Source organism: Dipodomys merriami, unplaced genomic scaffold, assembly GCF_024711535.1.
Source record: "Dipodomys merriami isolate MVZ:Mamm:240054 unplaced genomic scaffold, mDipMer1.0.p SCAF_370, whole genome shotgun sequence".
Classification (NCBI taxonomy): domain Eukaryota; kingdom Metazoa; phylum Chordata; class Mammalia; order Rodentia; family Heteromyidae; genus Dipodomys; species Dipodomys merriami.
In genome coordinates, this window is record NW_027205271.1 from 37,910 (window position 1) to 58,641 (window position 20,732).

The 20,732-nt window shown below is 38.8% G+C and overlaps 1 pseudogene; it reads left to right on the forward strand.

Annotated features, from left to right (window-relative positions):
* Positions 1-20,104: 20,104 nt before the first annotated feature.
* On the forward strand, positions 20,105-20,201 carry LOC138804745 (U6 spliceosomal RNA; annotated as a pseudogene).
* Positions 20,202-20,732: the final 531 nt, after the last annotated feature.

The following is a 20,732-nucleotide window of genomic DNA, read 5'->3' on the forward strand; positions in this document are numbered from 1 at the left end:
AGGAAGGAAGGAAGGAAGGAAGGAAGGAAGGAAGGAAGGAAGGAAGCAAGGAAGGAAGGAAGGAAGGAAGGAAAGAAAGCTGATAGATGAATCTGTTTTGACGTCAGAAGGACAGAAGGGAACTTTCCCAGTCATGAGGCTTTCTTCAGTGTGCCAGGACACCAGCATCGCCTTCACACAAATGCAGAGCAGGATGACTGTCTCTGTCCCACTTCTCAGGCATCCAAGAGCCCCAGAGTCAAGAGGGCAGAGCCAGGTTCTAACTCAGGTGCTTGGAGACAGAAGAGAAATGGCCCTGCCCCTCCTTGGACTGGGGATTTGCATTAATGATGTAGAGAATGAAGTAAGGAGAATGGACTGGCAGAGATAGAAGGGCCTTCAAACTTGACAAATTGAGAGTCAAAAACCCAGTCCGTAAGACCAGAGAGCAGGGTTTTTCTACTCTGTTCCTCCCCTCTCCAGCACTAAACTGGCTCTCTATTGGTAATCTAAATATAGCCTGAGGCCCACTTCACATGAGGAAGGACGGTTAATTAGTCATTGTTTGAAGAGACTGAGAAAAGCCTGATCCTGGTGTAACTCTAACAAATGTTTCAGGTTGCCCCCATTGCTGGCTGTGCCTGGAATGAATGAAGTGGTTTTGCAGCTCACTTCCATGATGAATGTGTATATTCTGCCTCCTAATCCTGCAGGCCTAGTTCTCTGCACCTAGCCTGGCTTTTGAAACTGTTTTCTGTCCTTCAAATACAGTGTTACACTGGAGTTCTTCCTGCTAACAGAGTTAGGGCTTGGATCCTGAGAACTTCATTTGAACCCTGATTGGGTCAATAATATTTCTTTCCTTCTTTTGTAGCTCAAGAACTCCAAGAATATTTAGAGTGCAAGTAACTTCTCATCACCAAGTGAAACAGGAATTTCTTAAGCATCTGACCTTTCAGAACAGGAAGTCAGAATGTCCTAGACTTCCCTGCCTTGGCTTGTTTCACCCTATGAGAGACCTCAGCCTCCTGAGCTAGGGTGATGGGCGTGAGATACTGGTTCTCTGCTAGGGTCAGAACTGTAATGACATTGACAATACAAGTCAACTGCTTATCATAAAGTGCTTTGGGAGCATATTAAGACTTTCAACAATGTGCCTTTCAGAACCCTGTAGGACACAAGTTTATCATGCTAGAGTCTGAGAGGCTGGGCTTATGGATGTGCTACACTTGAACCTTGAGGTCTGACTCCAATTCTGGTGTACATCAGCATTCATTTTCCTAAAAATATTTTCATAGGTAGCAAATAGGAAAATTATTTTGATTATCCCTCAATCTTTTTCCAGTTGTGTGTCTCAAACTGAAGCCTAGGCGCTGTCTCTGTGCGCTTCAGCTCAAGGCAAACACTCTACCACTTGACCCACAGTGCCACATGAGGTTTTGTGATGGTTCATTGGAGGTAAGAGTCTAACAGGCTTTCCTTCCCTAGGCTGTCTTCAAACTGTGATCTTCAGATCTCAGCCTCCTGAGAAAATAGTTTTCCAGAGCCACTGGAATCTGGAGTATTGTTTTTGCCAGACCTGGAGCTGGAAATTAGGGCCTGGATACTGTCTTTGAGCTTCTTTTTCTCAAGGCTAGCACTCTGTCACTTGAGCCACACCACAGCTTCTGGCTTTTTCTGAGTATGTAGCACTGAGGATTCAAACTCTGGCATTCATGCATGCTGAGCAAGATCTCTACCACTAAGCCACATTTCCAGACCCAACCTTACGATTTTATCCCTCAACTTGCCTATCCACAAGAAAAGGCTTCTGAGTATAAATCGTCTAAACAAATACATATAGGAAGTTGTCCAAAGATAAGACAAAACTCATACTGGGGACAGACTCTAACCATGTGATGACTTGACAAATGCCTCCATTTAATTAAGTATTATATTTCAAAACTTAATAAAGTATTAATGAAAATTAGTCAATGTACTGAATTATTGTGTATAATTTTATAATATATATACACAACATAATAAATATTATGTGTATAATAATACTAAAAACAATAAACAATAAAATGAGTAAAATAAAAATTAAATACAAAATTAATAATAATAATCATAATATGAAATAAACATACATATTTAACTATATATCTTATATTACACATGTACACAAATATTTTTTCTATTGCAGGGTCTTAATTCAGGCCCTGGGAACTCTAGCTTGAAAATCTTTTCCTCAAGGACAGGGATCTTAGTCTTCACCCCAGGTGCAAAAGAGTTACATGGACAGTGAGCTCAAATCCCAGCAATGGCAGAAAAACTGGCCCCAGTTCCAAGACAGTGACTTAATATTTGTAACAGGAACAGTTACGTTTATTCAGTTCCATACTGAACACTGAGAAAAATCAGTGTAGAATTTTGTATAGCTGTTCAGACATCCATCCCTTAAACCCAAAGTGTTTCTTGAGCACTACATAATTTTTTGTACGTTTTTTATTTTAAAAATGTTGTACAGATGGGTCACAGTTACATGAGCAAAGTAATGAGTACATTTCCTATTGAGCATAGTTGCCTCCTCGTTTGTTTTTCCCCTACCATCCCTTCCCTCCCATCTTCACAACTAACTTCCCTGCTGAGGTCTGTGACTTATTTATTTTTGGCTTGGCATGGGGTTTGAACTCAAATATTGGCAACTCTGCACCTTCTGTCACATTGCTATGGATTCATCAAAACTCTGAGTTCAAATCCCAGGCTATTAAAGAAAACTGGCAGAAACTCCAAACCAAGGAGCTTTATTATTTCAATTTAGTTAGTTAATTAATTAAGTAATTAATTAGTCAATTAATTTTGCCAACCGTGGGGCTTGAACTCAGGTCATGGTAACTCTGACTCAGTTTCACTCTCCCTAGGCTGGGGTGCAGCCTTGAGACCCAAAGCTGATCCTGGGACCCTAAGCCCAGAGGGCTTGCAGGAAGGAAAAAAAGCAGAACAGCACAAAAATTGGGGAGCTGTAGAGGGCTCAGGGTTTTACAATTTTTTTTTCTTTACATAGTGAACATCCTGGGTCTGAATGACATGGTTTCAAAGTGGACCTGGCCTGCCATTGCTGATGGCTGGCAGGCTATCAAGGAAGCCATAAGCCAACATGTCAACATAGGCCCTCGGTTCAAATCCTAATCCTTACGTTTACCAGTGGCAGGAGATCACAAGAGACTCGTTCCTATGTGTAAGAATACAGATTGAAAGAATAGTTTACGCATTTGTCTAGTCTAAGATTGGATGCAATAATCCTAGGATGCTGATTGACCTTAATTAATAGTTTATTAAGCATGAAAAGAATAATATTGTTTCAATGGAGATATAATAAATACCTAAGATTTGGTAGGAACGTAGTAGATGTCTTTCAGTCATAGACAGCTCTGGAACTCTTTAACAATATATATTTATTTTTATACAACCTCTGCCTAGCCATGTATTGCTGTTTTGGCTAAACTTGGGGCTTGATCTCAGTGCCGGCTAACCACCTGACAGCTTCATTGGCTAGAGGCTTCTGTGCTCACCCTCACCCAATCATGAATTCGGTCTGCTAGTCCCTGAGTTCAGATCCCAGCACTGCCAAAAATTTAATCTTTGAGTAAGAAGCCGAGTGTGACACATGTTTTCCTTTTCTGGGAGAGTCCAGGGTGTCAGGCATGATAGAGAACACATCTACAAATCTAGATGGTATGTGATATGATGTAAACAATGTAATAAATGGTATAGGTGTCATGAAAGTCAATGAAATAATTCGTAAATAAATGAATAAAAAAGAAATAAAATGAATGACCACACTAAACGTGATATGGACTGAACATCTGTATGGAAGTATAAATCCTACCACACCAAACACGGTATCTGCTGACCACCTGTATGGAAGTATAAATCCTATCTTTAAAATGTATATACGGAATATGTTTTCCATGCCTGAGGCTTGAATTCTGCCCACCCCCATGAGAAAGCAATGCCGGGAAATCCTGAGATACAGGAAAAGTCATGGAATGCGATTGATAGCATCGAATAAGTAGTTAATTCATGATGTGACTAGGAAATGATAGGCAAGACTCATGGGGTATCACTTATTTGTAAAGCAGTGTTGATTAAGCATGACAATAATCATCACAGTCATGAAATGAAGGCATCTGGAAAGATCCAAGAATCAGTAGACACATGGTAGATTGGATTCCATCACAGGTTATCGTCTCTCCTACTCTATACAAATGTGTACTCATTTGCAAACTACCTTCAACTTATGAATGGATGACTACTGTGTACCCTCCCGCCCCACACCTGGGGGTCCATCTCAGGTCCTGGGAGCGGCCTTACTCCTTAGTAGCTCACAGGCTGGTATGCTCACATGGACCTATTCGTCAATTTGGTCTGCTGGTCCCCAAGTCCAGATCCCAGCAGTGCCAAAAGATTCATCCTGATGTCAGAAGCCAATTGTTGCACCTGTGTTCCTTTCCTGTGTAAGTCCTGGGTCTCAGCTAGGATGAAGAAGACATGGGCCACCCTGTGGCCATGGGAATAGGTTGTTATCATGTGAGGCAAGTTATACCTGTCATCATATACTGAAGAAAATACACAATACATCCATGAATAGCATACAAAATAGAATAACTACACTAAATGCACAATGCAGTCCACACACGGATTTGAATATACATCCCATGTTTAAATGATGCTTTCAGGACAATTGTGGCCTCCCTGTTGCTCGATCTCTGTTCCTGGGACCCGACCAGCTCCTTAGTGGCTCACAGTCTTGTGTGATCACGTGGACCCATTGTGCAGTTGGGCCTCTTAGGCCCAAAATTCAAATATCAGCACTGCCCAAATTTACCCTGTTGTGAGAAGCCAGTCATTGCACCAGTTTTCCTGTGCTGTGCAAGTCCGGGGTCTCAGCTAGGATGGAGAATGCACAGGCAACTCTATACTCATGGGAACAGGTTGTCATCCAGGACACCACAGTTATATCTGTCATCCTATACTCAAGAAAATATACAATACATCAAGGAATAAGACACAAAATAAAGAGAATGACTACACCAAATGCAAGATGCAGCCCATCCATGTATGGAAATATAGATCCTCTGTTGAAATGATAAATTTATGACCATATTGGCCCCCACCAGGGCTTCATCTCAGGTCCTGGGAACGACCTACCTCCTTAGTGCCTCACAGGCTAGTGTGTTCACCATGACCCATTCACCAATTGGGCCTGCTAGGGCTTGAGTTCAAATCCCAGCACTGCCAAAAGATTCACCTTGATTTGAGAAGCCAATTGATCCACCTGTTTTCCTGTCCTGTGAAAATCCTGGGTCTCAGCGAGGGTGGAAATTCTATATAGACAACTCTATAGCCATTCGAATAGGTTGTTATCCATGTCAGCATAGTTATATCTATCACCATACTCAATAAAATAAACAATACATCCATGAATAAGACACAAAATAAAAAGAATAACTACACTGAATGCAAGATGCATACCAAACTTGTAGGTAAAGAGAGATCCTATGTTTAAAAAAGGCGGGCTTGTTATATTGTCCAGTACTGGGGCTTCAAATCAGGCCCTTGATGAGGCTTGACATTCTAGTCTTCAAGGATGGTGAGATTTCTCTTGCCCCAAAATGCAACAGAGCTACCCAGACCTCAGTTCAAATCCCAGCACTGACAAAAGATTCATTCTGTTGTCAGAAGCCAGTTGTTGAACATGTTTTCCTCTCCTGTGAAAGAACCGGGCTTTCACTAGGATATAGAATGCATAGGCAACCATATAACTATGGGAACAGATTGTCATCCATGTCAGCACAGTATACCTGTCACCATACTCAGTAAAATACACAATGACTCCATGAATTAGACACAAATTAAGGAGAAGTGCACCGAATGCAAGATGCTGTCCACACATGTATGTAAATATAGATCCTATATTTGAATTATGAATTTATGACTATCTGTACCTCCCTGGGACTCGATGTCAGTTCCTAGGAATGGCCCATCTCCTTCGTTGCTCACAGGCTGGTGTCCTCATCTTGACCATTTCCCCAATTGGGCCTGATAGAGTGTGAGTTCAAATCCCAACACTGCCAAAAGATGAATCCTGATGTGAGAAGCCAATCGATTCACCTGTTTTCCTGTCCTGTGAAAGTCCTGGGTCTCAGCTTGGATGGAGAATGCATAGGAAACCCTATAGCCAGGGCAATAGGTTATCTTCCATGTAAGTTCTATTATATCTGTTACATTATTTAGTAAAATACACAATACTTACATAAGACAGAAAATAAGGAGAAAAGTACTCCAAAGGCAAGATACAGTCCACACATATGTGTAAATATAGATCCTATGTTTAAATTATTAATTTATGACTATCATGGCCCACCCTGGGGATCAATGTCAGATCCTGGGATGGCCTAACTCCTTTGTTGCTCACAGGCTGGTGTGGTCACCTTGAACTATTCACCAATTGGTCCTGCTAGGCCCTGAGTTCAGATCCCAGCACTACCAACAACTGGATCATGCAATAAGAAGCCAAGTGTGAAACTTTTTTCCTTTTCTCTAAGAGTCCTGGGTGTCTGGCATGATGGAGAACATGTCTACAAATTTAGATTCCATGTGATATGATGCCATCAATGTAATAAAGGGAATCGGTGTCATCATAGTAAAATCAATGGTAAATAAGTGAATGAAACAAAAGTACAAGGAACAACCACACCAAACGTGTATGGACTGAACATCCATAGGTAAGTACAAATTTTGTATTTACAATGTATATAAATAGTATGTTTTCCAAGGCAGGGGCTTGAATTTTGGCTTAGATTACAGGCTTGACTTTCTTATCTTCAAGTACGGTGAGCTTCCGCTTCTTCCACAGTGCTGTAGATTCACCTAGACTCTGAGTTCAAATCCAAAGCCTGGCAGAATAAACTGGGTGAATTGCAAGCCAGGGAGCTAATCTCTTTTAATTATTTTTTGCTCAGCAGGGGGCTTGAACTAAGATTGTGGTAACTCTGCCTCAGCTTTGACATCCTATGCTGGGGTGCAGCCACTGGACCCACAGTAGATCCTGGGATCCTAGACCCCCAGGCCTTGTGTGGCAAAAATGTACAGAAAAAAATGCAGCGAGATGGCCTTATTTATGTTTTCTTCTTTTGCACGGTGACCCTCCTTGGCCTGAATGACACTGTTGCAAAGGGTACTTCACCTTTCATTGCTGAAGATTGTCAGACTTTTGAGGAAGTCATAGGTCCACATTGAAATGTAGGCCCTGATTTCGAATCCCAGTCATGACACCAATCAATGGCAGGAGATACTAAGAGACTCGTTCCCATCCATGGGAATAACAAGGTAATATTATCAATGTCACAGTTGAATGAGTTGATGGTGAATGACGCTCCTATAAAATTAGACAGCATCATTTCAGAAGACTGACTTTATTTAATATTTATGAAACATTGCATACAGAATGCAATAATTTCAGGATATTGATTGATTTACTTAATAGTTTGTTAACCATGAAAACAAAAAGATTAATTTCATGGAGACATTATAAATACACAAGAATTGGTAGGAATGTAGTCTATTTAACTGAATAATGTATAGACATCTCTGGCACTCTATAAAGATATACATTTACTACCATCTGTATGTCAATCTGTTCTTATTTTGTCAACCGCTGTGGCTCGATTTCAGGTACTCGGGACTGCCTGTCAGCTCAATTTGCCACAGGATGGCAGGCTGACACTGACCCATTCATGAATTGGGCCTTGAAGGCTGTGAGTTCAGATGCCAGCACTCCCAAAAAATAAATCGTGTAGTAAGAAGCTGATGGTGACACATGTTTTCCTTTTCTGTGAAAGTCCTGGGTGTCAGGAAGGACGTGCAATACATATGCAAACCTATATCCTATGTAATCAATGTAATCACTGTTCTATTTGTCATAATAGTTAATAAAATGAGTAGTCAATACATGAATAAAACAAAAAATAAAATAACTACACTGAATGCAATATGGAATCAACATATGTTTAAAAATATAAATCATATATTTAAAATGTAAACAAATAATATGTTTTCTAGTGGTGGGCATCTATTTCAGGCCTAAGAAACAGACTTGAATTTCTTGAATTCAAGGAGGCAAGCTTCCCCTTCCCACACAGTGCAACGGCAGGGTTACCTAGACCATGAGTTCAAATCCCAGTCCTGGCAGAAAAAAAATGGCATCTCTATGCTATGTGATGCCCAATTCGTAGGTATTTCATTTGGCCTCCATTTAATGAAGGTGATTGTTTAAATGCTTCATAAAGTATTAATAATATCGACCAGTGTCCTATTATGTAATTGTGTATAATTTTATCCTCAAATCATTCAAGTACTGCCCATTTTATCATGACATACATCACATTCCTTTGGTAATCATATGAATAGGAAGGAATTTCATAGGATCTCCTGCCATTTGTTGGTGGCAGGACCAGGATTCAAGCTGTGAGCTCCTGCTCCAACCACTTAAACCTGAGGATAGGGAACTCACAGGTCTGTCCAAGAACATCAGCAAAACCAGGCATCAGTGACTCTCAGCAGTCCTCCTTAAACTTACAAGGCTGTGAAAGGAAGATCATGGTCAAAGTCACCCTAGGCAGGAAAGTCCTTGAGACTCCTGTCCAACTTGTGCCATCAAAGACAGAAGTAAAGCCGTGTGGCTCCAGTGGTAGAGAGCTAGCCTTGATCAAAAACAACTCACAGATTGTGCCCAGATCCTGAGTTCTAGGTCTGGGAACAAACAGACTTACACAACAATCTGTGCAGCCATCCTGCTAAAGTGGGTCACTCTCTTGTCCCCAACTGGATTGGACAGAGTTCCCTGGGAAAGGGGCTGCCTTCATTTTGACTCCACCCATTCTGCCTGCACCAGAAGATTCCAGCCACACCTCTATTGTTTCATGGTTCTTTCTGACCAATGGGATACAAGAATGGTGGCCACACCCACATTCCTTGCTGCCCAGTAGCACCTTGATTCGCTCTGTTTGTTGACACCACTACCTCCCCTCCGACCCGGACCGCGCCTCCCCTGTGTCCCACAGTCTGGCCCATGCCCTGCCACAAATGTGCCCCAGGGGTGGGGCTGGGGGTTGACCTGAGGATGCCACCCCCATCCCCAAGCGGCTAGTGTCCAGGATACGGGGAGATGCAGGTTGGGTGAGGAGTGCGCGCCAAAGATCCCCTGGCCTGGAGCAGTGGGAGCCACACAGCAGCACATCTGTGCCTTTCCACTCCCTGGTGGGAACCCAGTGGCTTTAGTCAGAGGTGGGGAGCAGCATGACTACACCTGCCTTCTGGGTTTTTTCCTTTTTTTCTGGGGATGGGAGGTGTTGGATGCAGAAGATAGACACCCTTGCTGTGTGAGCCCTTGTCTTCTGTGCTCAGTCAAATTTTCACCTGAGAGAGAGAGAGAGAGAGAGAGAGAGAGAGAGAGAGAGAGAGAGAGAGAGAGAGAGAGAGAGAGAGAGAGAGAGAGAGAGAGAGAGAGAGAGAGAGAGAGAAAGAGAGACAGAGACAGAGACAGAGACAGAGACAGAGAGACAGAGACAGAGACAGAGACAGAGAGACAGAGAGATAATCTTTTTCCTTGTACAGCCTGACTGTGCTCAGGTGAGTGATCAGTTGGCAAATTGCAGGTACTGCATGCAGGAGTCTTCTGTCACCTGTCTGGATGTGTGTGTGTGTGTGTGTGTGTGTGTGTGTGTGTGTGTGTGTGTGTGTGTGTGTGTGTGTGTGTAGAAGTGGGTTGTAACAAGGAGGATGAAAGCTTTGGTAACTTCTACCTGTTATCTTTGAGGCATGTATGGGCTTCACAGCTGAGGTCTGGGGGCCTGGAAGGGTGAGAGGCTTGAAGGGGACACAGCACAGTTAAATTACAAGAACAAGGGATCTGTGTGCAAAGGAGCTGTGTACTCCCTTGGGCCTGGTTGGTGGCAGTGGGAGCTTGGGAGGACCTGGGAGTGTGGCCTGCAGGGGATGGCTTCCCAGGAGGACAAAGAGCATGGTCAACTCTTAGTAAGGATATGAATTCTGCTAGTATGGAGCGCAACAGCATAGGTCAGTCTCTGGGTCTTCTCATAATGATGTCTAATGAGCGAGGCCAACCCTATTTTAAATCTTGAGCTGTGATCTTCAGATCTCAGCGTCCTGAGACTCTGGTTCTTTTTGGTATATTAGGGTTTGACCTCAAAGCCTTAGGCTTGCCAGTCAAGTCTTCTACCATGCGAGTCAAGCTTTTCTGTCATGGGCATTTCTGAGATGGAGAATTAATATATGCTCATTCTGGGCTAGATCATCGTCCTCCTATCTGTGACAGACCTGAGCCACGAGGCCCGTTCTTCTGTAGTTGGGATGGTATATATGTAGCAACATGCTCAGTCATTGGTTTAGATGGATTGTTCCAAACTCAGTCTACGGCAGCCGATTCTTGACCAGAGGTGAATCTCTAGGTTGGGCCTCAACCATTGGACTTCAATTTCCTCATGGGACAGTTGTGAGGAAACAAGGGATTGATACAGAGGGATCTCTGGAGCAGGGACAGGCACAGAGGGAGGGGCCATCTGATACTGTTCTTGGCAATTCTGTGAGCATATGATAGGAAGATACCCGGAAAAATCTCAGATGGTGTGTGTTATTAACGGTGCAACAGTTATGTGATTATGAAACAAAACATGGCTCTCTTTCTTTATTACTCTATCCCCATGAGTAACGGGATCCTTCACTTTGTTCAGTTTTGAAGCTGGGGAAACTGAGGCATAGAGAAGCTGGGTGACCTACTAATGACTCCCAGCTGACAGGAAACTCCGCCTGACTTCTCTGCCATGCTCCCTAGTACAATGGGTGCTATTCAGTCCACTTCTTGTGGTGGGAAGTCCACTTCATTTCAGTCATGAGGCTTGAACTTTGGGCCTAGGGCAGCTCCCTGAGCTCCTCAGCTCAAAGCTACCATTCCACCCACTTGAGTCACAGCACCACTTCCAGTTTTTTGATGGTTCTTTGGAGATAAGGGTCTCACAGGTGTTCCTGCCCAGGCTGGCTATAAACCACAATCTTCATATCTCAGCTTCCATTGTACTTAGGATTATAGGCCTGAGCCACCAGCACCTGGTGGCTCTTTGTCTCTCAGGAACTGATTCAATGGGTGCTGGAGGAGGTGGTCCAGCATCCCCATGTGGCTGGAACCAAGGTGGTCCTCTCATTCTCGAGGTAGGCTGTCGGTCAGGAGCTGTCTCGTTCAGTCTGTTTTACCAGCTCCATAAGCTAAGTCCCTCTGTGCCCTGGCTACACTGTGACAGTTATACATTGTCCATCTAGCATTACTGGACTCAGTACTGTGTTCAATGTTCTTTTCTAGCAAAAATTCCTGGTTAAAATTATGATACAGAGTTATAGAATGAAAATGTAATGCCATCTTAAGAAAGTCATTTAGGGTTCTGGGAATGTGGTTTCATGGTATGGTGATTGCCTAGCATGCATGAAACCCTGGGTTCAATTCCTCAGTACCACATAAATTGAAAAGGAAACACTGGAAGTGGTCCTGTGCCTCAAGTGGTGGAGGGTTAGCCCTGAGGGGAAAAAACGCTGAAGAATAATTCCCAAGCACCGAGTTTCAGCCCCCGGACTTCCAAAACAACAGCAACAACAACAATGAACATTTAGTTAGTAAATGCGAAATAAAGAACCCATACTTGGAATATATAATTGCTCCTTCCATGCTGATACCTGACAATAGTTCCTCATACATGTACTTTACCTATGTTAGGATACTGTGTTGAAAAAAACCTTTTGTTCATTGGGTCACGGCAATTAATGCTAGGAATGTGCTTAGATGTCAGGTGAAGATTAATTCTGGAAATTCAAAGATTCTAGGCTTTTGAGTGGGGTCACTGCTAATCACAATGAGAAGGATAGTGTAAGTGAGATTCAGAAACTATTTTGGCCAGTCATCTTACAAAAAAAGCAGAGGCTAATTTACAGTTGTGACATAAGAGAAGGAATAACTCCAGATGGAAAGAATAAATGATAGTAACTAAGGTATAGCAGAACCCGTTCTAGGGAACCATTTTTGCTTATTAAAGAACTAGTTATCAACTAGGCTTATTCCTCATTGTCTTTAGCATTCAAAATCTCCTAGGCTAGTTCTTAATCTCTGTGTGATGAATGTATCTCCTTCTATGCTGATCTTTCATACCTGATCTCCTTTGCTTTCTAAAAATCTGTCTTGCTGTATTTATCTATGAACATTTCCTAATACTAAATACACCTACAATGATGAAAGAGGATGCTAATGTAAGAGTCCCATAGCTCATGAGTCATTTATGTAACAAAATGGAAAAGGAGGACATATTTATTGCTACCTTAATTATTCTGAAAAGCTGCAATGTCACATCATATGGTTCATATTTCCATTCTTTGTCTACATAGTGACATTAAGTGCACATAAATGCAAATATGAGCGGGGTGCTGGTGGCTCATGCCTGTAATCCTAGCTACTCAGGAGTTTGAGTCCAGAGGATTGTGGTTCAAAGCCAGCCTGGTCAGGAAAGTCCATGAAACACTTATCTTCAATTAACCCCAGAAACCCAGAAGTTGTGCTGTAGCTAAAGTGGTAGAGTGCTCAAGTTGTGCTGAAGAGCTGAGAGACAGTGCCCAGGATCAAGGTTCAATCCCCACAACCAACAAAAAAGTGCAAATATAAGTTTAAGTTTCCCCCAAAGGAATGATGAAGTCAATAGTAATCTTCCCAAATGATTTGGTAGTGCACATACTTTTACTGAGTTACTTGTTATGGCTTCTTTGCTAAACATATTCTCTTCTTCAAAAATTGTCAAATATTAGCTTTATAATAAACTTCATCTAATATTTCTAGGTTCAAAAGAGTAGTCCATAGAGTTGATGTCACTTAGCTTTCTTACTGTCTTAGTTCAAAGCCATCCCAGGCAAGAGAGTCTGTCCAACACTTATCTGTAATTAAACACCAAAAAAGCCAGAAGTGTTTGAAGTTTAAAAGTTGATACTCCTGGAAAAATAAAACCTAAGAATATAAAGGAGTCTGGGAAGTTCAATTTGCATCCAGCTTGGACAGTATAGGCTTTGAGACACTACCTATAATTAACCAGCCAAAGCTGGGATACCAGTCACGAGCAAGATTGCTGAATTACAGCTTTAAGCTTTTGCATACATACATACATACAAACATACACATACACACATAGGCACTTATAATAACCTAGACAGAGTTGCCAAAAATGGATGACATTAATTTATACATTTAGAAAAACCAATTTTTAAAGGTTTGGTTTAATATGGTATGAAGAGAGTAATTGTGTGACATCTTTCTTCTACCTATATGTACCACAGGAAGCCATTTCCTTATTTACGTGCCTCTGTATCCATGGAGAACAATGCTAGGTTTGGGGCTTTTTTCAATTTTTTTTAATGGTACATCCTAGAACTTGAACTCTTGGCATGGACAGGGTCTCTGATCCTGTTTATGCTCAACGCTCAAGCCCTACCACTTCAACCTCAGTGCCACTTGAGTCTGGCTTTTGCAGAGAAGTTTTTTGGAGATAAGATTCAAAGAAACCTTCCTGCCTGGCAAGGCTTTGAATCATAATTTTCCTATCTTAGCATACTGAATATCTATGATAGTTAAAAAAGTCTAAATATAAATAATATTAGCAAGTGTTCTGATCTCAAAAATACCAGTGGAGGAAAAATGATGCAGCTCAGTTTATTGTGGTGTTCTTTTCAGAACAAGGAGGGTGTCACATTAGCAGAGGTGTAGTATTTATTCAAAATAGAGATAAGGTATTCATGATGTGAATTAAGGAATTTTAAGGTGTCCCTTACAAGTTGGAAACTGTTGGGCTAGGATGACTTTATGGCATAAATTTTGGGATTGATGGTCATAGACATAATAGCTTACTCTTATAAACAATTGCTTACTCTTGAAGAATTAATTATTACACATGCTTCACAGTTTTATCCTCTACAAGAATGTGGCTATTTTTCTGTTTACTTCTCAATCTGTAACACCCCATTGGAAACTGCATCTATTGCAGAATTACTTAACATGCAAACAGGTACTGTTTTGAATCGCTTCGGAATGTTGAGAATTTAAAAATGAGTAGTTGTTAGTCATAGGAATTTTGAAGAACACATATATTCTGTCCTCTTAAAAACTTACTTACTTTTAAAATTATGTGTTTCCATAGTATTAAACTGGGTCCGGTCGTGGGGCCTGAACCCTGGGCCTGGGTGCTGTCCCTCAGCTCTTCAGCTCAAGGCTAGCGCTCTACCACTTGAGCTTCCGGCTTTTTTCTTTTTGCTTATGTGGTGCTGAGGAATCGAACCCTGGGCCTCAGGCATGCAAGGCAAGCGCTCTACCACTGAGCCATCTTCCCAGACCCTGTTTTCTGTTTTACAATGAGAAAGTACTATATTTATTCTTTTTTGAAAAATTTGGCAAGTATATTGTGAAAATAGTGTCTAGTTGGATAACATTCAAGTTGATGAATCTCTGATAAATAAGGGGTAATTAATTCAAATTAGAAGCCAAATAGCATTGATTTTTAAAATGTTACTATATAAAGAATAATATTTACTGTGCCAATACTGTAAAATTACATTTTATGCAGCTTATTTTTTCAATTTTATTATCAAATTGATGTACAGTGACTTTACAGTAATTGTAAGGTAGTGAATAAAAAACATTTCAAACTTGTTACCCCTCCCTCATTTTTCTCACAGTTTTCCTTCACCCCTTCACCCCTCACAAGTTGTAAAGTACATTTCCAACATATTGTCTTGTGAGTATTGCTATTGCATTGGTTTGCCTTTTGTCCTTTGTCTCACCATTATGCTCACCATTGTCTCACCATACAGAAGGGATAAATCATAGGGGAAAATCCCAAAGAACCACAAATGAAAAAAAAATCTGGTTCCATATCTTGGAATTCATTTTGCTTAGCATCAGCTAATATGGTTACATATATGCATAACAAAGCCACTGGAAAATAATAGCTGCATGGATACTATATCATGAAAACAGCATGTTAACATTTTGATGGTAAAGGTGGCATTAGGATTGGTGAATTTGCGGTTCTAATAAAGGATTTTCAACAGTTTTAAATTTATGACAGGTAAAATTTAATAGTTCAAAATTTTTAATAACTTAGCCTATTAAGAAAATTTAAAATTGCCTGGAAGAATAGGCTTTCATGCAAAGAAATCCAAGGAGACTTAGTAGAGAGGGAGCAATGTGGATGAAGATGGCTCTTTTTCAAACTAAACAAACAAACCTCAGAAACCTTGCTGTAAATCCTGTAGGTTCCCTTGGAATTGTCCTTACCCAGGAACTATATTCTCACTGTTTGAAAGAAGGTTGTATTGGAATTTAAATGAAAAGTTCTTAAAAAAATAAGGCATCAAAATGTGTGAATTTACCTTTAATTACCAAACAGTAATTCTCTGAAAAAGATAATTTGAGTCAAAATATTTAGGGAGAAAGTGCCCTCCACAATGAAAGAAGGTGTTGGGATTACACATTTCTGTTTGTAACACTTTCCACAATGTCTTTGGACGTGAAGCAGTGAAACACAGAAAAAAATTTGATTGGATACTTCAAACCAATGATTTCACATTTCTAAGTGGCTCACAAAAAATAATATTCTTATTAATATGAGGTAGTGAAGACTTCTTTTATTACATATGCCAAAAAGTTCAGAAAAGAATTGAAAAAATGGAAAAATTAATAATAAAAGTTTTCTTAGAAGCCTTAGCTAAGCGTATTGACTTCAGCAGTGAAGGGAGGCCAAAATTTTTTGATGTAAATTGTGTTAGTATTTTTACTCCCTAAAGTGATTTTACAGAGCCCATTTGGCTCACTACAATGCAGAACTGATTGAATGAAGACATGAAAATACATTCCACATCCAAATGAGGCAACTTGAAGAGTTTTAAAAGAGAAATAATGAAGATGTAGCAGGGGTGGAGCCCGTATGGTCCTTCAGCTTCACTAGACTGGAAGCCAAGAAGCTGTGATTAATTGGAACTCTGGCAAGAGCTAAGAGTAGGACATAGAAGTAGGACATAGAAGCATTTTCCTTTTGTAACAGACACTTTCTTCCAAGGTATGGGTGATTTAACTCTATTCTCCTCCATACATCTTGGTGAACAAATGCAAGACCAAGAGAAAAATAATCTATTACAATAATTTTGCATAGAATAACTTCACTGTTCCTGATATGGTATCTAAGGAGAATCTTAAGAGAGAACATAAAAAGTGCAGTATTTTTTGGTTTCCTCTAAGCATCTTCTTAGCAAAATATATCTTTGAGGTTAGACAATTCTGATTGAACCAACAAGTGATGGAGTACTTATTTTTGTTGGCACTTTAGACACAAGAAGTCTTTCAAGGTAAAAGAAAAAAATATATAGCCAAGTATTTGTGATCACAGCATCTTGGACTGTTTTCTGGAGACAAGGTTTTACATTAGATTTCTCCTTATTAACATAGATGTTGTTTCATGGCAACCAAATACAAGAGGGAATTTTATGGACTCACTTGGCCAATTAAACAGCATGAAAGAAGAAAATGGCAAATAATATTTAATAAAATTACTTTGACCAATTACTTTGCCAGAAGAAAGAAGGAAAAATATAATTCAAAATCAATTGACTTAAAAGTATGAAGAAAGAGTAGTGAAGAGAGATTAGAGAAAATATGGAGGATTGTTTTCTCTCCAGTGGATTAATGGGTTCTTGATCTTGTTTCTTCCATTCTACCTCACAAACTACCCAGTGTGCCTCAGGACTGGATTATCCAGTTCAGACAGAAAACTCCTAGAAGAAAGATACTGTATGCAGCTGATATAGGTGATTTATAACCTTAGACAATCTATTTAATTCTATTCAAAATTCTCCCCTATCCCAAACTTCCCTCTTTGAACAGCTTTGTTTGCTTTTCCCACGACTGCCCTTCATTAACTGATTAAAATTTTGAGTGGTCATATTCATACTATCTAGAGATTGCTGTTTGGTTGTGATTTTTGTGTGTTTTTGTTTCTAGTTGGGTTTTTAACTGAATTTTAAAAGTTTGTGCAATTGTGTTACAATTAAATATATCCATCTAATTGTCCAATGCTCCTAGATCAGAGTCACTCCTTCTATCATTCTCAACCAACCCTTTCTCCAAGATTTATTTCCAATTTACCACTTCCTTCATCTTATATGTACATTCAGTATTCTAGCTGTATTTGCTCCTTGTTCATTTTTCATTCATTCTATGTCTTTACTATAATTCCTCTTTGGTTTCAACTTCCTGGTTGTCATTCTGTTAAACTGTCTATTAACACTTTGAAAGGTTTATATACATTCCATGGAGTTTCAATCCTGCATATTCTTGAAATGATGTCAGCTTATATTTCCATAATTCATTCATCTGCAGCAACAATTTGCAAGACTAGAGATGGGAAGCACCTAAACATGATTTTTTCTCAACTGTTTGAAAGATTAATCTCTAGTCAAAAAGAAAGTTAAAAAATGGCTTAGAATGTATTCCTAACTATGCTTTTTTATAAATGGCTTTGTACAATCGTGTGATTCTTTTATTTTACATGGAATAATATTTTCTACAACCTATAAGTTTTGGAAAAAGAAGAAAATTAAAATTTTTTCCAAGATAGGAATATGATAGAAATAGAAGACAGATATTATGTTTGTCATATCTCTGATTAATACCCATTTTCAAGACTTAAAGTCATATTTCTTACTATGTTAGACAGAGGGAAAACATAAAATAACATATGATAAGGCAACTATTTGTGATTGTTTAAAATGTACCTTATTAAATGATGAAATTTATTAGCTAACGTTTGGGTTTGAAATTTAGGAGGCTGACATATTAAACACATTTCTGAAAGTCCCATACTGAAAAACACAAATTGTGGCTGGTACTATTTCTACACTTTAATGAATGGTTGAACATGTTTGGAATTAGTGCTGTGTAAATAATTCAACTGAATTGTAACTTGCTCCCTACACTTGAAAAACTTGTAAAGTCACTAAATATCATCAACTTGTCAAATGTTATTTTGGCGAAAGTGATTTTAAAAAGTTTATTTGAAAAAGAATATACTTTCAGGAGATTAAATGTAGATTATCATTGGTTTGAGAGTGACATTTTTATACCACAGAACCATGTTGTACTGAAGTCCCAGTGTTTTGAAGCACTCCTTAGTGCTTCAAATATTTTTCTGAATTACATTTGACCTCTAAGTCAAGTTTTCGGGCTTTGGTAGACCAATTATAGTTCTATCCTTCTAGGAACTATTTTTTGGCCCACTTATTTTGGACTAAAATCTTTAGTTAATCATAGGTGGGGGGTATTAAAAATAATCTTATGACGCTTTGTGAACTTGTTCACTCATATGGGCTGGTCATCTGTAAATTGAATGTTTGAATTACAGTACTTTCTCTCAAATTTTGTGATCTCATCCTTCATTTTAAGTTGCCTTGCATTTCACAATTGCTTACTGCTAATTCCTGCATCTCAAGGAATTGGGGCCCTGAAATATAGGAAATGCGAAATTGAGATGGGTCTTCAATTACTTTGTGTTGATATATTGCATGGGCCTGGGTGAAAAGTCTTGCCCCTGTTATCTGATGATGCAGGTAACTGGGCCTTGGCATCCTAGGACCCATGGGTACTGCAGAAGAATAATATTTTTTAGAAATCTTAGCAAAATTTGAGCATAATCAGTAAGAATGCTTCAGAAATATGGACAAAAACAGTTTGGGACAAGCAAGTTAAAACAATAAACAGAGCAGCAGAGTAAAATCCATTAGAGATTAGAGGAAAACATGGTTTTTTTATCATGTGGATTCAGAAGAGCAAGAACAGTTATAATGTATCACAAGTTTATACTAAAAAGATTGCATTGATACGTTTTCTAGTCTAATACATATTTGAAACCTAAATATTTATATTCCAATTCTATTTATTGGAGTAAATAAATATCAATTTATTGGTCAAATTATCAACTAATTCTAGTAAGTTTCATTGTGTGAAATATAAAATCAGCACATATAAATATAAAATATATAACTATATATAATATGATTAAAAGACACACATTTTGTATTGTTCTGTTGTAGTTACTGTATCAAAGGCAACTCTGTTTTAAAGTATGATTCCATTATCTCTACTTCAGTGTTTGATAGAATTAGACCTAAAGCTTTATCATTTGTAGATTTACAGCATGGAGGCAAGAGGAAACACTGTGATTAAAACATTATCAATTTAATGCCTAATAATGAGGAGAAACATATGCACTTCTCCTGCAACTATGAAAATATTTGGTGATAAAAAGGCAGTAGTGTAAGTTCCTGCTAGGAACTTACAGACAGGCCAGGACATTAAGTAATCATGGATACAAACAATTTTTTCACCTTCTTGGCTTTAGCTACTTTTAAATGAAAGGTATAATAAACAATTATATTTTGATAAAATACCTTCTCGTCTGAACAGTTCTGTTTGAACTGTTCATCTCTCTATGATCCCTTGTAACCAAGATTAGTTTTGTTCTAGTAAGAAAATCTTTGCTGTCAGGGTAAGGTATTCTGGTTGGTCTGTTCCCACATGGAAGAAGGGTAAAGGCTCAGGTAGACATTTGTTCCAGTAACACCTCATTTGGGAAAATGTCAACTGAAGAAGTTTAGAAGTAGCTCTTAAGCAACGCTTAGTTTGAATCCATTAGGTCCACAAAGCTGGATAAATAAGTACTTGAAAAAGCCATCACCTTTGGACCTAACTATAAATAATAGAGAGTATGATCAAATTCCAAATAAAAAGACAAGATATTCATTGGCAAAAACGTTTGCAAATGTGAGCAATTGACTGATCAATATAATTTTTTCCACTATTCACAGAATTTTAGGGAAATAAGATCGATAGCATTGTTAGGAACAATAAGGTTTCCTTGTTACAAGTAGGCACCCATAGATATAAGCCTGTATAAAGATTGCATCATTAACTATTATAATTAGAGGATATTACATGCTTCCGCAGCACGTATACTCAAATTACAATACAGAGATTAACATGGCACTTGCACAAGGATAATATGAAAATTTGAGAAGTATTCCATATTTTTCATTCTTCAGATGCAAGAAATGAAAAAAGTGATTAAAAAGTTGATTACAAAATTACAAGTGTAACAATACACGTAATTCATATAATCAAATTTAGTTTGACATCAGTGTATTAAATCACCTCAGAAAGGCGTTTACATAGCATAAACTTTACAAAACTTTTCAAATTAGACAACATTGTCATTTTATCCCAAAGAAAAATAATAAAGACCTAGAAAAAAAGGAATCAAACTGTTTCTATATGGAATACAATCGGAAAGGACACATTAATGAACGTATATATTATAAAATAATATAGAATTCAAAGTATATATAGGAGAAAATAAATTATGAACATTATGCAAACATAGAATATAGAATATTTTAAAATATACTTTTTCAGACAAGCACCAGAAATATTTTGGTTTCTGTACTACTCATTTCAACAGGTATATTAAAATTATTTCTTATTAGAAAATCACAAACACTGAAGAAATTATTGTACATGTTTACAAAAACTATTGAATACATTTTTCCATCCAAGGCAGGCAATT